At 43.9% G+C, this 18,044-nt stretch overlaps 1 protein-coding gene across 6 annotated transcripts in view; it reads right to left on the bottom strand.

Moving 5' to 3' along the window:
- ttc28 (tetratricopeptide repeat domain 28) overlaps window positions 1–18,044 on the bottom strand; it is a 774,630-nt gene that overhangs the window by 351,194 nt on the left and 405,392 nt on the right. Inside the window, exon 1 of one of the 6 annotated variants that reach the window (XM_087999990.1) lies at window positions 2,441–2,460. The exons of the other annotated variants lie outside the window; for them this stretch is intronic. The gene's annotated coding sequence lies outside the window, so the exon portion shown is untranslated. Of the gene's footprint in view, window positions 1–2,440; window positions 2,461–18,044 lie in introns of those variants that run through there. 6 annotated transcript variants of the gene reach the window in all.

The raw sequence follows: 18,044 nt of genomic DNA, 5'->3' as shown, positions 1-18,044 counted from the left end.
TCCAGGCGTCGTGTTGCCATGGTCTGGCGATGGAGGTGGTCAAGGACCTGCATGTCCTTGGCAGAGTGGGATGGGGAGTTAAAGTGTTCAGCCACAGGGCGGTTGGGTTGGTTGGTGCGGGTGTCCCAGAGGTGTTCTCTGAAACGTTCCGCAAGTAGGTGGCCTGTCTCCCCAACATAGAGGAGGCCACATCAGGTGCAGCAGATGCAGTAAATGATGTGTGTGGAGGTGCAGGTGAATTTGTGACGGATTAGATTAGATTAGATTACTTACAGTATGGAAACAGGCCCTTCGGCCCTACATGTCCACACCGCCCCGCCGAAGCGCAACCCACCCATACCCCTACCTTTACCCCTTACCTAACAGATATGGGCAATTTAGCATGGCCAATTCACCTGACCTGCACATCTTTGGACTGTGGAAGGAAACCGGAGCACCCGGAGGAAACCCACGCAGACACGGGGAGAATGTGCAAACTCCACACAGTCAGTCGCCTGAGGCGGGAATTGAACCCAGGTCTCTGGCGCTGTGAGGCAGCAGTGCTAACCACTGTGCCACCGTGCCGCCCACCAAGGATCCCTTGGGGCCTTGGAGGGAAGTGAGGGGGGTGGTGTGGGCGCAAGTTTTGCATTTCTTGTGGTTGTAGGGGAAGGTGCCGGAAGTGAAGGTTGGGTTGGTGGGGGGTGTGGACCTAACGAGGGAGTCGCAGAGGGAGTGGTCTTTCTGGAACGCTGATAGGGGAGGGGAGGGAAATATATCCCTGGTGGTGGGGTCTGTTTGGAGGTGGCAGAAATGACGAAGGATGATACGATGCATCTGGAGGTTGGTGGGGTGGTAGGTGAGGACCAATGGGGTTCTGTCCTGGTGGTGATTGGAGGGGCAGGGTTCAAGGGTGGAGGAGCGGGAAGTGGAGGAGATGCGGTGGAGAGCATCGTCAACCACGTCTGAGGGGAAATTGCAGTCTTTGAAGAAGGAGGCCATCTGGGTTGTTCAGTATTGGAATTGGTCCTCCTGGGAGCAGATGCGGCGGAGGCAAAGGAATTGGGAATATGGGATGGCATTTTTACTGGGGGCAGGGTAGGAGGAGGTGTAATCTAGGTAGCTGTGGGAGTCGGTCGGTTTATAGTAAGCGTCTGTGTTGAGTCGGTCGCCCGAGATAGAAATGGAGAGGTCTACGAAGGGGAGGGAGGAGTCTGAGATGGTCCAGGTAAATTTGAGGTCGGAGTGGAAGGTGTTAGTAAAGTGGATGAACTGTTCAACTTCCTCATGGGAGCACGATGTAGCGCCGATACAGTCATCGATGTAGCGGAGGAAAAGGTGGGGGGTGGTGCCAGTGTAGCTGCGGAAGATGGACTGTTCCACATATCCAACAGAGGCAGGCAGAGCTGGGGCCCATGCGGGTGCCCATGGCTACTCCTTTGATTTTGAGGAAGTGGGAGGATTGGAAAGAGAAGTTGTTCAGGGTGAGGACCAGTTCAGTCAGTCGAAGGAGGGTGTCAGTGGAAGGGAACTGGTTGGTTCGACGGGAAAGGAAGAAGCGGAGGGCTTTGAGGCCTTCGTGATGTGGGATGGTGGTGTATAGGGACTGGATGTCCATGGTGAAGATAAGGCATTGGGGGCCAGGGAAGCAAAAATCATGGAGGAGGTGGAGGGCATGGGTGGTGTCCTGAACATAGGTGGGGAGTTCTTGGACTAAGGGGGACAGGACCGTGTCGAGGTATGCAGAGATGAGTTCGGTGGGGCAGGAGCAGGCTGAGACAATGGATCAGCCGGGGCAGTCAGGTTTGTGGATTTTGGGCAGGAGGTAGAAGCGGGAGGTGCGGGGTTGTGGGACTATGAGGTTGGAGGCGGTGGATGGGAGATCCCCTGAGGTGATGAGGTTATGGATGGTCTGGGAGATGATGATTTGGTGGTGGGAGGTGGGGTCATGGTCAAGGGGGCAGTAGGAGGAGGTGTCCACGAGCTGGCGTTTAGCCTCAGCGATGTAAAGATCGGTGTGCCAAACTACCACCGCGTCTCCCTTGTCTGCCGGTTTGATAGTGAGGTTGGGGTTGGAGCGGAGGGAGTGGAGGGCTGCACGTTCCGAGGGTGAGAGGTTGGAGTGGGTGAGAGGGATGGAGAGGTTGAGGTGGTCAATGTCGCGGCGGCAGTTGGCTATGAAGACATCGCGGTTGGGTAAGAGGCCAGCACAGGGTATCCAGGTGGATGGGGTGTGTAGGAGGCGGGAGAAGGGGTCGTCAGAGGGTGGGCGAGAGTCCTGGTTGAAGAAGTACCCGTGGAGGCGAAGGCGGCGGAAGATTTGTTTTATGTCTCGCCGCGTGTTGAACTCGTTAATCCCGACCTCTCCGCCCCCACCCCCTCTCTGGCCTATCACCTTCATCTTAACCTCCTTCCACCTATCGCATTCCCAATGCCCCTCCCCCAAGTCCCTCCTCCCTACCTTTTATCTTAGTCTGCTGGACACACATTCCTCATTCCTGAAGGGCTCATGCCCGAAACGTCGATTCTCCTGCTTCTTGGATGCTGCCTGACCTGCTGCCCTTTTCCAGCAACATTTTTTTCAGCTCACTACAAGGATATCAAAGCAGTATTGGAGCAGGCAAGTTTAGTTGGGACCACAATCATAACAACAATGATTTTATCAAAGGGTGGAATAAGTACGATAGTTTGAACAATCTATGTCTATCCCTATGTACTCGTGTGTGATCTACATCATAGAAGTCAAGAGACCATGAGACATGACATGTATTAAGGAATGGTACTGAATATATCTAAGAGAGTTCACAATGGAGGGAGAGATTATGGGAGGACTGGAAACAGTGTAGCGTATAATTTAATGAATATCCTTCCAGTTATAAAAAGATAAGAAATTTGCAGCCATGTATGCATTAGGTACTACATTTTCTTTGAGAAATACCAATGTACTTACTCCAAAATAGAAAAGAAACTTGGACCTCAACTTCTGGTGTACAGATTCCCAAAGTGGGGTTGTGAACTGAAATTTTGGGATTGTGTGCTCTGAGGCTTCATAGAGCTCTGACCAAGTTACAGAAGCTGTGCTTCCATTACAACAGGCTCCTGACCTCACGGGTCTTTTCCTCCCTCTACCACACCAACAGCATTCCCAACTCTCACTTGTGCTCCCACTTCCCCCAGCTCCCACCCTGCAGTCTCAAAATTCTCTCCAAGAATTCACAACACTCAAGCCACAAAAGCCACTCAAGCCATCTAGACTTAAAATGTTAGCTTTTTCTCTCTCCATGGATGCGACCTGACTCACTGTGAACTCCAGCATATGTTGTTTTCTGGAAAGAAAGCACAAAATGACACCAAAACTTGATTTTAAGAAAAGGTAATTCTCTATGTTCAATTTAGTGATGGTGTATCTGTAACTAGTATTTTGTGTCATTGATAATACACTTTTTGAGACAATTCTATTAAGATATGTAAAGTATAAGTATTATTGTTGTTTCATCTAATGTTTTTGTTTATCATTCATTCTGCAAGTGTTAAACTAACTGATCTATCATTTCTAGCCTCGTGTTTCAATCACATTTTGAATACTGGGGCTATCACGAGCTCCATGTAGCCACAATTTTGTGTTTAACAATCATCTAAAAATGTTAACCAGACCACTAATAATTTTATAGAATGCAGCAGTTATATGTAAACTATGGATAAGGATATTACTGTATATCTTTTTCAAAGCTGAAAACAATGTTAGAGGTAAGCAGATCTATAGAGATTTAGATTACTTACAGTGTGGAAACAGGCCCTTCGGCCCAACAAGTCCACGTCGACCCGCTGAAACACACCCACCCAGACCCATTCCCCTACATTTACCCCTGCACCTAACACTACAGGCAATTTAGCATGGCCGATTCACCAATCTGCACATTTTTGGACTGTGGGAGGAAACCGGAGCACCCCGGAGGAAACCCACGCAGACACGGGGAGAATGTGCAAACACCACACAGTCAGTCGCCTGAGGCAGGAATTGAACCCGCGTCTCTGGCGCTGTGAGGCAGCAGTGCTAACCACTGCACCACCATGCCGCCCACATGCCACCGTGCTGCCCACAATCTTTTAGAATAACACTGAATCATCAGAAATGTGGAGGAAGCTGATTGTTCGTGATCAATGCCAGGCACAGTAGAGCAGACAATTCGTGTGGGGGCAGGGGCAGGGGCAGAGATGTTAAGCAACCATTGCTCACTTCCATGTCCCATGGTTAATTTCGTTGAATGTGTGCTACTCTTTGATCTAGGTATTACTGGTAACAGGGTAAAAACAATGACTGCAGATGCTGGAAACCAGATTCTGGATCAGTGGTGCTGGAAGAGCACAGCAATTCAGGCAGCATCCGAGGAGCTTCGAAATCGACTTTTCGGGCAAAAGCCCTTCCTCAGGAATAAAGGCAGTGAGCCTGAAGCGTGGAGAGATAAGCTAGAGGAAAGTGGGGGTGGGGATATAGTAGCATAGAGTACAATAGGTCAGTGGGGGAGATGATGAAGGTGATAGGTCAGGGAGGAGAGGGTGGAGTGGATAGGTGGAAAAGGAGCTGGGCAGGTCGGACAAGTCCGGACAAGTCAAGGGGACAGTTTTGCTGGAGGTTAGAAACTAGGAGGAGGTGGGGGAAGGGGAAATGAGGAAGCTGTTGAAATCCACATTGATGCCCTGGGGTTGAAGTGTTCCGAGGCGGAAGATGAGGCGTTCTTCTTCCATGCGTCTGGTGGCGAGTGAGCGGCGGTGAAAGAGGCCCAGCACCTCCATGACCTCGGCAGAGTGGGAGGGGGAGTTGAAATGTTGAGCCACGGGGCGGTTTGGTTGATTGGTGCGGGTGTCTCGGAGATGTTCCCTAAAGCGCTCTGCTAGGAGGCGCCCAGTCTCCCCAATGTAGAGGAGACCGCATCGGGAGCAACGGATACAATAAATGATATTAGTGGATGTGCAGGTAAAACTTTGATGGATGTGGAAGGCTCCTTTCGGGCCTTGGATGGAGGTGAGGGAGGAGGTGTGGGCACAGCTTTAGTGTCATCAATTTAATTCTCTCAATCACCTTCAATGGACACTGATGTTTGTCTCATAATTTATGTTAAAAAGGCAGAAAAAATAACCCATCTCAACTGATTATCATCATAAAAGCATTTAGAGTATGTCATAAAGTCTGCTAGTAATTACCATGTAAAGTAGTCTTCAGTGAATTCTAAGACATGACAATCTTTTGGAGCCACAGTAAAAGGGACTTTCCCTTTTGCGTTGAAGATTGGGGTGCCTTGTCATACAAGAAATGGTTTGACTTCATCAATCCACTTAAAAATACCATAATTAGTGCAACATAATCAAAATGGGAACATTCTGAAGGCTTAAAAGTTTCATTCTTCAGTCACTGGCTTTCACCTAGTAATATTATCACTAGATTATTAATCCAGAGACCCATGCAATTTTCCAGGGACACAGTTTCAAAGCCTGCCATGGTAAATGGCAATGTTTGAACTCAATTTTTTTAAAAAACTGGAATTAACACATTCTAACGATAATCATGCAGCCATTATTGAATGTTGGAAAAACTCATTTGGTTCACTAAGAAGGGGGAGGAAACTGCTGTCCTTAGCTGGTCTGACCGACACATGACTCCAAATTCACAGCAATGTGGTTGACTCATAACTGCCCTGTTTGTCAATTTGGGATGGGCAATATATGATGGCCTAGCCAGTGATCCCCAAATTCCATAAACCAAATTATTAAAAGGCTTTGGTGCCAATGTAACCATTTAGAGTTGTCTCTAGTTATTTCTTTAATTTTTATTAACTATTCCAATGTAGAATGATTGAAGCCATAACACACCTTACTCAAATTATTCAATTCAGGTCAACATGGATCAGATTCCAGTTAAAAAAAAGAGCTAGGAATCTTTTATTCCACAATAAATGTGAATGCCAATATGCAACTGAGTCAAGTGTTCACTTGTACTAACCGTTACTTAGCAATGTCACAGCATGCAATCGAAGTTCAATGGACCAGGTCAGATCAGTACCACTGATCATTAGTGTGGTTTATTTCTCAATTTAACAAAGAGGAATCTGTGCAATTAACACCCCTATCAGCTGAAGCATTCTTTATAGAACAACCTCCATATGACATCATAGCTTTAATTTTTTTCTGTCCTTTATAATGTCCAATTGTTCACATCCATTGATGTTTTACTCTAGCTGCAGTAAAAGATGAACACAAACTATATTGAATTATTGCATGCAACATCAAGTCCCCCAGACAACTGAGTCAGCATCCCACCCTGCTGTCTTGGCATCAGTCTAGTACAAGAAGCCCTTATCATTTCAGACTGTCTAATCATTCACTGAATTACTTAAGCAAACGGCTGTTACTTTTATTTCAAGTTACACTTGATCCTTAAAGCTACATTGGATTTTTTACCCAAGCCTCCTCCCATCTGCCAGACCTACACCACCCAAGATATATTGGCACTGGTGATCAACCCTATCACGCACTGCAAAGAGAACCATGATATCTCCCAGAATCTGTGCCCTCTTGGTCAGGAACATCATGATGTGTGGAGACACACAAGTCGATACTTAAGGCACACCAAATGTTAAAGACACAAAGACAGGCATCTCCTCCCCTCACAGAATACTAAATATGATAAACTTCAAAGGACACCAACGCTGAAGCCTACTTACTATAAACACTAAAGTGCTTGACAGCACAGTGCCCAGAGACTCATTAAATATACTGAAGACTCAGCCACTCTTACTGCTGAGACTATCATATCCAGTCTATTTTTAGTTTCAGCACAGAAGTCTTTTTTTCATACCATCAAGTGCTGGCCCTCACAAAATCTCAAGATCTTTAAATGTGAAAACCCACTTACTTCTAGCCAAACCAATATTCAAGCACATTAATTATATTTTTAGTAACAGTTTCTAATTAAATGGAATATGGCTGTAATTAATTCTGAACAATATTTCTCATTACAGTTTTCAGGGCCCTTATAAGAAAACCAGCCATGAAGAAAACAATATAAACAAAACCCAATGTGACACTGAAAATTCATGTACATGAATATTTAATTCACTTCTTTATCGGGTAATCTAGATTATGGACCCATTGTTAATGAAGTTTATTACAAACCATTTATTAAAATGAAGGGACTATATGTGCTTGCATTGAACCACACATGATCTGGTGGCAGAAAACATTATTTAATGCCAATTAGATTTCAGACAAATTTTCACTATTAAAGAACAGGAATGGTGAACAATCATTTGTTGAAACTTTATTGCTGGAACAGCACAGCAGGTCAGGCAGCATCCAGGGAACAGAAGATTCGACGTTTCGGGCACATGCCCTTCTTCAGGAATGAGCAGAGAGTGTTCAGCAGGAGAAGATAAAAGGTAGGGAGGAGGGACTTGGAGGAGGGGCGTTGGAAATGTGATAGGTGGAAAGAGGTCAAGGTGAAGGTGATAGGTCGGAGTAGGGTGGAGGCGGAGAGGTCAAGAAGAAGACTGCAGGTCAGGAAGGCGGTGCCGGGCTGGAGGGATTCGGCTGAGACAAGGTGGGGGGAGGGGGGATGAAGAAACTGGTGAAGTCCAAGTTCATCCCCTGTGGTTGGAGGGTTCCCAGTCGGAAGATAAGACGCTCCTCCTCCGACCGTCGCGTTGTTGTGGTTTGGCGGTGGATGAGTCCAATGACCTGCATATCCTCGGTGGAGTGGGAGGGGGAGTTGAAATGCTGTGCTACAGGGTGATTGGGTTGGTTCGTCCGGGTGGCCCAGAGGTGCTCTCTGAATCGCTCCGCAAGTAGGCGGCCTGTCTCGCCAATATAGAGGAGGCCACACCGGCTGCAGCGGATGCAGTAGATAATGTGGGTGGAGGTGCAGGTGAATCTGTGGCGGATATGGAAGTTTCCTTTGGGGCCTTGGAGAGAAGTGAGGGGGGAGGTGTGGGCGCAAGTGTTGCACCTCCTGCGGTTGCAAGGGAAGGTGCCGGGAGTGGAGGTTGGGTTGGTGGGGGGTATGGATCTGACAAGGGAGTCGCGGAGGGAGTGGTCTCTACGGAAAGCTGATAGAGGAGGGGAGGGAAATATATCCTTGGTGGTGGGGTCCGTTTGGAGGTGGCGGAAGTGACGGCGGATGATGCGCTGTACATGGAGATTGGTGGGGTGGTAGGTGAGGACCAGTGGGGTTCTGTCCTGGTGGCGGTTGGAGGGGCGGGGCTCAAGGGCGGAGGAGCGGGAAGTGGAGGAGATGCGGTGGAGGGCATCGTCGATCACGTCGGGGGGGAAATTGCGGTCCTTGAAGAAGGAGGCCGTCTGTGTTGTGCGTATTTTGAACTGGTCCTTATAATACGCACAACACAGACGGCCTCCTTCTTCAAGGACCGCAATTTCCCCCCCGACGTGATCGACGATGCCCTCCATCGCATCTCCTCCACTTCCCGCTCCTCCGCCCTTGAGCCCCGCCCCTCCAACCGCCACCAGGACAGAACCCCACTGGTCCTCACCTACCACCCCACCAATCTCCATGTACAGCGCATCATCCGCCGTCACTTCCGCCACCTCCAAACGGACCCCACCACCAAGGATATATTTCCCTCCCCTCCTCTATCAGCTTTCCGTAGAGACCACTCCCTCCGCGACTCCCTTGTCAGATCCATACCCCCCACCAACCCAACCTCCACTCCCGGCACCTTCCCTTGCAACCGCAGGAGGTGCAACACTTGCGCCCACACCTCCCCCCTCACTTCTCTCCAAGGCCCCAAAGGAAACTTCCATATCCGCCACAGATTCACCTGCACCTCCACCCACATTATCTACTGCATCCGCTGCAGCCGGTGTGGCCTCCTCTATATTGGCGAGACAGGCCGCCTACTTGCGGAGCGATTCAGAGAGCACCTCTGGGCCACCCGGACGAACCAACCCAATCACCCTGTAGCACAGCATTTCAACTCCCCCTCCCACTCCACTGAGGATATGCAGGTCATTGGACTCATCCACCGCCAAACCACAACAACGCGACGGTCGGAGGAGGAGCGTCTTATCTTCCGACTGGGAACCCTCCAACCACAGGGGATGAACTTGGACTTCACCAGTTTCTTCATCCCCCCTCCCCCCACCTTGTCTCAGCCGAATCCCTCCAGCCCGGCACCGCCTTCCTGACCTGCAGTCTTCTTCTTGACCTCTCCGCCTCCACCCTACTCCGACCTATCACCTTCACCTTGACCTCTTTCCACCTATCACATTTCCAACGCCCCTCCTCCAAGTCCCTCCTCCCTACCTTTTATCTTCTCCTGCTGAACACTCTCTGCTCATTCCTGAAGAAGGGCATGTGCCCGAAACGTCGAATCTTCTGTTCCCTGGATGCTGCCTGACCTGCTGTGCTGTTCCAGCAATAAAGTTTCAGCTTTGATCTCCAGCGTCTGCAGACCTCACTTTCTCCTCAAACAATCATTTGTGTCTCTTCTAAAGGAACAAACAATCAATTCCTGAATGGCTATAAGACAAGGTAATGACATGTTTTCTTCCTAAACTTTTGATGGAATTTTCACAAAATACAGATAAATAGATTTAAAAAAAGTCTTCTCATTCTTTTAATTAGAAATTCCACCAAGATGATTGCAAATATGTGTATTTTAAAAATATAAGCTGCTTCTGATACTTGAATGCAATTTACGAAAAGCTCTCTGCATACGCCGATATATTGAATTTAGACTTTTAAACTTTATTTGTATCCATTCTAAAGACTTCAGCACAAGCTCGCACAAAAATCATGGGTCAACATCAGGAGCCCAAATGTAGACCCAATGTGCTAACGGTAGATGCAAATTTTTCAGAAGAGTTCACTTGGATACTGATCAGGATATGACCTGGCTAAGTTCACCCTTGCCTAAGGCAGAGCCTCTGGGAACAATTCTATTATAGAACTGGCTAGCATTAGGGAATTTACCTTCTCGATAAAGAATAAACTTTGCAGGAATTTCTCTGTTGGTACAGCTTAATGCACAATTGCATCAAGCATGTAGCCACTGAGTCAATAAATTAATTTAAATATTTTTTACATAATGGGGTCTCCACTACATTGTTTCCAGAAGTTACTGAGAGACAACCAACCATCTGATGAAGGGGCGGTGCTCAGAAAGCTCGTGCTTCCAATTAGACCAGTTGGACTATAACCTGGTGTTGTGTGATTTTTAACTTTGTACACCTCAGTCCAATACTGGCATCTCTAAATCATAACATAGAGAATGAGCTACGTCAGGAATTCCATGGGGGCTTCTCTAGTTGACTGCTGAAATTTTGTTCGGAAACTTTGTTAATGACAAGGTCTTTTTGTGGAGTGCAATATATTTTTGGAGTCCCAATAAATTACTTACTACCTTACTTTGCAATAGAAGTTACTAGTATGTTTATTTAAAAGGGGATATGTTTCTGACCCCAGAGAAAGGCAATCTGTATCTAATTTTATATCTCATCAACATCTGAATTCTGGACAGCTGCAGTATTTCTTGGCCAGGCCATATTCAGCAGATGGATATATCCTAAGACCTTCTGTCCATACCTTCGCTACAAGCACACCTGCAAATGAGATACGAGGGTGGTGGACACTGGAACTGAGATCTGGAGATCGTCACGGGCAATTATGACCCCTGGAGATAGACGAATTGGAAGAGTGATGGAATAGCAGAGCAGAACTGAAAAGCTCAGTGGGCCAAAGAAGTTTCAGAGAAAATATAGGTCAGGGAATCGTGAGACTGCAGAAACATTTGCAGAAAACAGAAATAACAAAGAATGAGCACTTCAATGTAAAATAGACCTTGTTGCAGTACCATAGATAAAAGATAGAATGCTCTACTTTCTAAAGTGCTGTGTAACCAAAGAACGTATAGCTACAGTACAATGAATGTACATTTTTATTTATTTAGAAATGTCAATAGAACACATTGGGCTGCGGAATTCTAGTGTAAACTGTGATCAATGGAGCCCAGAGTTACAATGAGTTGGTATGTTCATGTAAAATTTTGAAAGAATGTTATATATGAGCATCAACGATTGGTCACATTGATCTGTATTAGTGCTATGTGAAATGGAGGATTCAGTATCTCCTTATGGATTAAGAACACCATCTACAAACCCATCCATGCCCACATACCACTGTCCTTCTTCTTATATTGAAATACGTGCTGATCACCTGAACATCTATAATATGAGGTGGACAGGAATACAAAACTGCATAACAGTAGACAGGAGAACTGAATTAAAGAAAAATCAGGACTGCGTCCATGCAAAAAGTGCAGTCAGCTTGAAATGGGAGAGATTTATTACATTATTGATCAAATAGGGACTGATTTATATTTGATCGCCACAAAATATAAAAAACAATCTGAAAAAAGTCTCTTTTAAAAATGGTTCTTTTAAAAAAAACTTCAATGAAAATGTATTTGCTACCCTTAGCAAATGGATGATGAGTACAGTGATGAGAATGTTGTGTAAGAAATAATAGTGCTTCTTCTCCTATCTCACACTTACGAAACATTATGGTTGATATCACACTTTACAGAGAGCGCACAAAGGAAGGTAAACTGACACGACAGTGAAACGCATGGCAAGCTGTTTCAATTCCACCAGTCTCAATGGGAATTTCGTTATTCTGTGCTTTAAATACCAGGTTGGCTCAGATGCATGTACTCACACCTCTGAGTCAGAAGGTTGCAGCTTTAAGTCTCCATTGAACACATAATTTAAGCTGACACTTCAGTGTTGTACCAAGAGAGTTCTACATTGCTGAAATGTGCTTTCTCATAAGGTGAAGCATTAAACCAACACCCAAATGACTGATCAAGTGGTTCACGTGAACATAAAAGATTTAAAAGGAGCAGGGAACTAGATTTTTTGTTCTTTCTACCAATACCAGCAAGCAAGCCAAGATCGTCTGATAATTATCCCAACTGCAATTTTGAGCAATTGCTCCATAGGAGAGTGGCAGTGTAGCAAAAACAATTTATAAGTCTAAAATAATACATAACATTCTAATGATCTATTCTAATGCATGTACTAAGGGAATGTAACAAACAAACCATTCACAATAGAGTTAGGAGTCATTTACTGGACTGGTGAGACCTAATTTGAATTCAATAAAAGTCTAGTATCAAGAGTCCAATGGTGACTGGGAAACCACTGTCGATTGTTGGAAAAACCCATCTGGTTCACTAATGTCCTTGAGGGAAGGAAACTGCCATCCCTACGTGGTCTGGACTCCATGTGACTCCAGATCCACAATGTGGTTGACTCCAAACTGCCCTCTGGGATGGAAAATAAATACTGGCTTAGCCAGCGACATTCCAGGAATGAGGAAAAAGGGATAGTATGAAAAAGGACAGTGTATTGATTGCACAACACATCAAATGGTCATGTCAGAAGATTGCAGTTTCAAACTGGAAGCACTTTCTGACTCAAATAAGTGTTGAAGATATACTTGTTGTTATGTTTAAAAAAAGTACTGTGCTATTTAATTTCCTATAAACTTTTACAGATTTCTTTTTTTCAGTAAATTTTAATACAAAGATAGCAATTCTGGACTCCATAAACATTTACCATCAAAATCCCCAAAATGCAACAGGAAGAGAGAAAAGGAATTGTAAATAAAAGGCACTGGGACAGTGAGAAAGCAAGAGTGTGGAAAAAACATGTCTCTAACCTGCCTGATAGAAGGTTAATCCAGCATGACAAGATTTCACTCACTGCATTCCCCTATCAGGGTCATACAACAAACCAATTCAATCTAAAAGCTTTTTGTAGCCTTTTTATAAAACACAATGACGTCAGAGTACAATCAAATGATCTAATTATCAGAGCCATTTCCCAAGAGTAAAAGGCCAATCATTTACTTGTGATTAAGTCATGAATGAATTATACATGCTTGTCATACAGATAGTGTACTTTAGGCTATAAGGTTTTTATTAAGTTTTCTTTACCCCTTAAGCATTTACTCCTATTAGTGGTGGTGGTACAACTATACAAATTACAAAACTTATACATGCAGATTTGATGGGATTTATTTTGACTTGTATATTAATTTTTAAAAGCACTTTGATAATCCAAATAATCTTGTTACATACAAAACTTTAGAACAGACGAAACATGGTACTATTGCTAAACATGTACAGATGTTAGAACTAAATCAGGATCAAGTGCATGAAAATGCTGCATTATACTTGCAATTCCAATTCAGAACTCAATCTCCTGTTACCTGCAGTCTTTCTTCCCTGCATCCTTAAATCAAACACTATGTGCTGATTTAGATTTTAAGGTAACAACAATTTGCTTTTACATGCTGCCTTCAACAGAACAAGAGTCAATGCCAAAGCACTTTACAAGGAGGACTGGCCACCATGCGATGCAAGAAAGTGTGGGTGGTTAAACTTAAGAGGTTCTATGATTGCAGACTGACATAACAAAAAGGATTAATTTAAGAATAAGGTTCCAGTATAAGATAATTATGTGCTGCAATGCTTTACGCCTACTCAACAGGCAATGCCAGGGAAACACAGCAAAGGCATTTGACTCCTTAACATCACAATTTATTCATTCCTATTGTATTTCAAAGTACAATTCCATAGAATTTTAATGTGCCCTCCAAACTAATTATTCTCAGTTTCATGAGGAACAGGAATTTCAAAATTGTCCTTTCTAACTGCACAAAAATGGTAATTTGTTGAACTAAAATAATCTGGATTGTAACACGAACCAGATATCATTCCTGGGCCAGAATAAAAACTCCTCCACAATATCCACCATGAGGCCTCTGTATTAGCATCTACAGCTGAGTCTCCCTCTGCTATATAAAAGCTCTTTTCCATGTGGTCGCTTTTGATCTTCAAGATTAAAACTGGCAGCTTCAGACACAATTATGTTATTGCGTTCCAGGGTGTACACTCCTTTGTGTATAAACGTCGTGGAGTGTCTCGCTTTACACACTGCTGGGCTAAACACTGAATTTAAGCAAACGGCAAGCTTCCTCCATTCTCAAAAGCAAGCTTTCTACTTTAAGAAAACCTGCAAGAAAATGAAGCTAAGGGGGAAATGTCTCTTAAGAAACAAAACACCATGATAATGTACAGCAACAACATGGGAAATTTTATAATATCTTGCAAATAATGAAGCACTTCATATTAGAACACAATGCTATTGCAAAAATTGTTGCAAGAAGCTAGGAATAAAAGGAAAGTTTGAAGTGAATTACAAACATCATACAGAAACTAAATTCTTTAGAACAAATTCATACATAGAATAGTGTAGGTTAGATGGGCTTCAGATTGGTATGGCAGATCGGCGCAACATCGAGGACTGTAATGTTCTATGTTCTAAATTCCATTGAGGAGGTTAAAATAAGTAACAGGGGGCTATCTGATACAGCAATCTGGAGAAGAGGAGGACAAATGCTAAAGAAAGTGCAGCTGGTGCTCCAGAGAAAAGGAGACAAAGTAACACTGGGGCATTATCATGTACTATCTAGCATCTAAAGGGAATAACCACTCCTGCTTAAAGCAGCTGTAAGGGATCACTGCAAATTGGAATAATTACAGTACTGTAAAGTAAGTTACTATTGTGCCCTTATGCTAACATCATTAGAGAATTCAGAAATCTCACTTGCATGCATTCAAAATCATCTAAACCAAGGTTTGTGCAGTTTTCAACAAATCTTACAGCAATTAATTTCAATATCAAACCAACAAGCTAACCTTATTACTGAAATACAAAGGTATAAATGCAGCTGGGACAAGGATACTTTCAAGAATATTACATATTATTGCCAATGCTCTGGATCACGCAGAAGTCTGTGATTCCCAAAAACATTTTTCCTTTTCAGTCATTCTGCACAAGGCACCTTTTAAAATTTGTTCTTTCCTTTCCACACATCTGTGGTTCCTAAGCATTGCTAGTAGAACTTGGGGCTTTTCTTCATATAGGAAATAATACCATTAATGTTTCAGCCCTTTCCCTATCAACTATGTGAGCTACAACAGTGGTATTACATTTGATAGTAATATACACTCCCAAACACACATCCACTTTATCACAAAGACCAGCTACTTCCATCTACTTAACACCACATATACCTCATTTCACCCATGCCTTTGTTAACTTTAGATTTAAATATTACAACTCTTTCCTGGTCAGCATCCAACTTTGAATCTTTCTCAGCTCAGTCAAAACTCTGCTGTCCATGTGCAAAGTTGCAAATCCTGTTCATCCAGCACCACTGTGCTGGAAGGTCGACAATGGCACCCACACAGGAAATGCCTCCATTTTAAAATTCTCATCTTGTCTTCAAATTCTTCCAAGGCTTTATCCCTCGCTGTTTCTATAACCTCCTCTGTATCTCTCTGAGATCTCTAAGCTCTTCCAATTTGGACCTTTTCTGCATTGCTGATTTTAGGAACTCTACCAATGGGGGCTGCACTTTCAGAAATTCCCTCCCGAAACGCTTATAATTTTTTCTTTCATTTTTAAGCTTGTCTCCAACCAACCTTGTGGTCAACTAGCCTAATGTGTTGAGGCAGCCTAAATGTGTTTTGACTATGTCTCCATGAACTTCCTTGGGACATTTTACCTGATTTAATGTGCTGTTCTGTCAATGCCATGTAAGTAATGTAAAAATATCAATGGGTATCGATAATTTTCAAGGCAGATAGTTACAAAGATATAATTTGCCCCTGAACGGTGTGAATTTCAACCATTCCTTGTTGGGATCATGAAACAGATCTCATGATGGCAGGATTATCCCCTATCTGCTGGTCTGGCCTCTTAGTGTAACCCTATTTTTCTGCATAAACCACTAATTGAGCAGCAACACAAATACAATGCTGACCTTAGGCGAGGTTCTTCTGAACTGTTACGGTTGCAAGAGAGTGAGTCACAAGAATAGAAGAACTGCTGCAACTATAGCTGAGTATTCTGTAAGAGTTTAGACAGAGGATCAGTAATGATGCACTACTTCTGCTGTTATCATCTGGATTCTGTCACCAAGTGTAAACACAGAAGGAACCATCTACTCGCAATAAGGGTATGGGAAACCTGGTTTGCTCATCGCTAGCATATTTTTGCAAGCATATTTATTTCGAACAAATAAAATCAAGTTTTACAGATAAACGTGTTTGTTGTAAGTGCATGTTCAGCTTAACTCTGACACAGATGACCTAATAAGCCAAATAGAGAAGCAGATCCTCAGGGAGAAAAATGGATGAGAAAATGATTGAAGGATGCAAGCAGTTGCAATAAAGTTCTGGGTCTATTGATCCAAATGCCAATGGGTTACTGGTTAAATTTCAGCAACAGCAGTAAGCAGTCTGTCATTGGTAAACTATCTTCAAATATTTTGAAATGGCTTCAGTGCATTTCAGACATTAGCCATCACTCCATAATTGCTTTTTGTTCAATTAAAGCAGAATCCAGGCAGATCAATATTGACTGTAAACATAAGATAATCTTTGAAAATCGCTTCCAAGAAGGAAAGAAAATAGTGCAGGGCAAAGAAGCACAAAAGATATTCATGTGATCCTCACCATTTTATATGAAATTGGGGTTGAGGCTTGAGTGTGTATCAGTTAAGGGGAAGAGTATACTAGCTATTACCCACATATGGATAAAAGCTCCCAAACATTAACTTGTCAAAAAGCACCAACAATACTGGAAATTTCAATTGGTCAGATTCCGTTTGTTTTTGATAGAAGAATACTTGCCAGATAGCAGAGTTGAATTCATTTCAGGCAAAGCTAAATACTTTACTGAGAACCCATGAGATCAGTAAATTAAGGTGCTAAGACCATTTCTGCATTATGTTACATGATGACAAGGTCACACTTCTTCCTCAGCAGCTTCCTTTTAAGTGAAGATACCACAGGATGCTTCTCCTTGGAAATTACCAGACACACCTCCAGATATGACCTATCAACTGAGTCAGTGATGATTTCCTAAACTTGAATCCCAATGGACAATGTAGAATGATGCAATGACAGGATTAGAACCCTCTGCAATTGAATGGCAATAGTATGAGTATCTGCACTCTTTCATTTTCAAGTTTATCTAGATTCTCTTTCAAGTTTCATGTTCTCTCAGCAGTTGCAGATTAAAGGCAGTAAAATGCTGCCCAAAGGTTTTCAGAAGTTGAGTTTAAAAGCAAGTTAGAGGTTGCCAGAAAGATGGGAATGGATTTAAAGTGCAGGGGCAGCAAGTCGTTAAGGGGCTAGGGGTTTTATCAGCTTGCTGGAGAGAAACCTGTGGTGCCTCTTTCAGGGAAGGCCTCCCGAACCATATTTCAAGGCAGTGATGAGAACAGCATCAGGCCTTCTGCTAGAATTAAGACCCCAAGCCAGAGGTCCCATCCATTGAGAATTGCCACTGGCAACACCACAGAGAAAGCCATGGCTCCTGGAGGAAGTGCATCTCCAGATTTCCAGGATGTGTAGGATCCAGGACTCAGGAAAGTGCAGTAAAGGGGTTTCTCTGGTAAGGGTTTACAGAGATTGGAGGGCAGGGCATTTGGAAGCAACAGCAGAGGGTCACTCTTGGTGGTCACTTTCATGCCCTATGTCCAATCCCTCGATTTAGCACTGTGGCTTTGACCAAGGGACCACCAATCCACCTGCCCAGATAACAAGTTACATGGTGACAGACCATCCTACTGCTGTGTTAAACCCAATGGGAGCAGGTGGAGGCTCTTAACTGGTTTTTAATTAAGATTTCAAGGTCTCAAATTAGTGGTGGGGCTAGAAGGTTGATTTTTTAACCTTCCTACCCAGGACATCATTCTGATGATGATAAAGTGGCAGCGAGTTTAGGGTAAGCAACAACCCCACTTAATTAATTCCCCTTCTAATGCCATATTCACCACCTTCAGGAGCAGATGATTTCACCCACCAGGCGTACCACCAGACGTCCATTGATCTACTCGGGTTTGTCTGCAGAAGAGACCTGTTCGCCACCAGTAAGATCTTAACAGTGATCCCAAATTTTAGCTACCCATTGCTTCC

This window comes from Chiloscyllium plagiosum, unplaced genomic scaffold (assembly GCF_037043375.1).
Source record: "Chiloscyllium plagiosum isolate Xiang-an unplaced genomic scaffold, Cpla_swu_hap1 HiC_scaffold_24, whole genome shotgun sequence".
Classification (NCBI taxonomy): domain Eukaryota; kingdom Metazoa; phylum Chordata; class Chondrichthyes; order Orectolobiformes; family Hemiscylliidae; genus Chiloscyllium; species Chiloscyllium plagiosum.
This window is presented reverse-complemented; position numbering and strand designations above follow the sequence as displayed.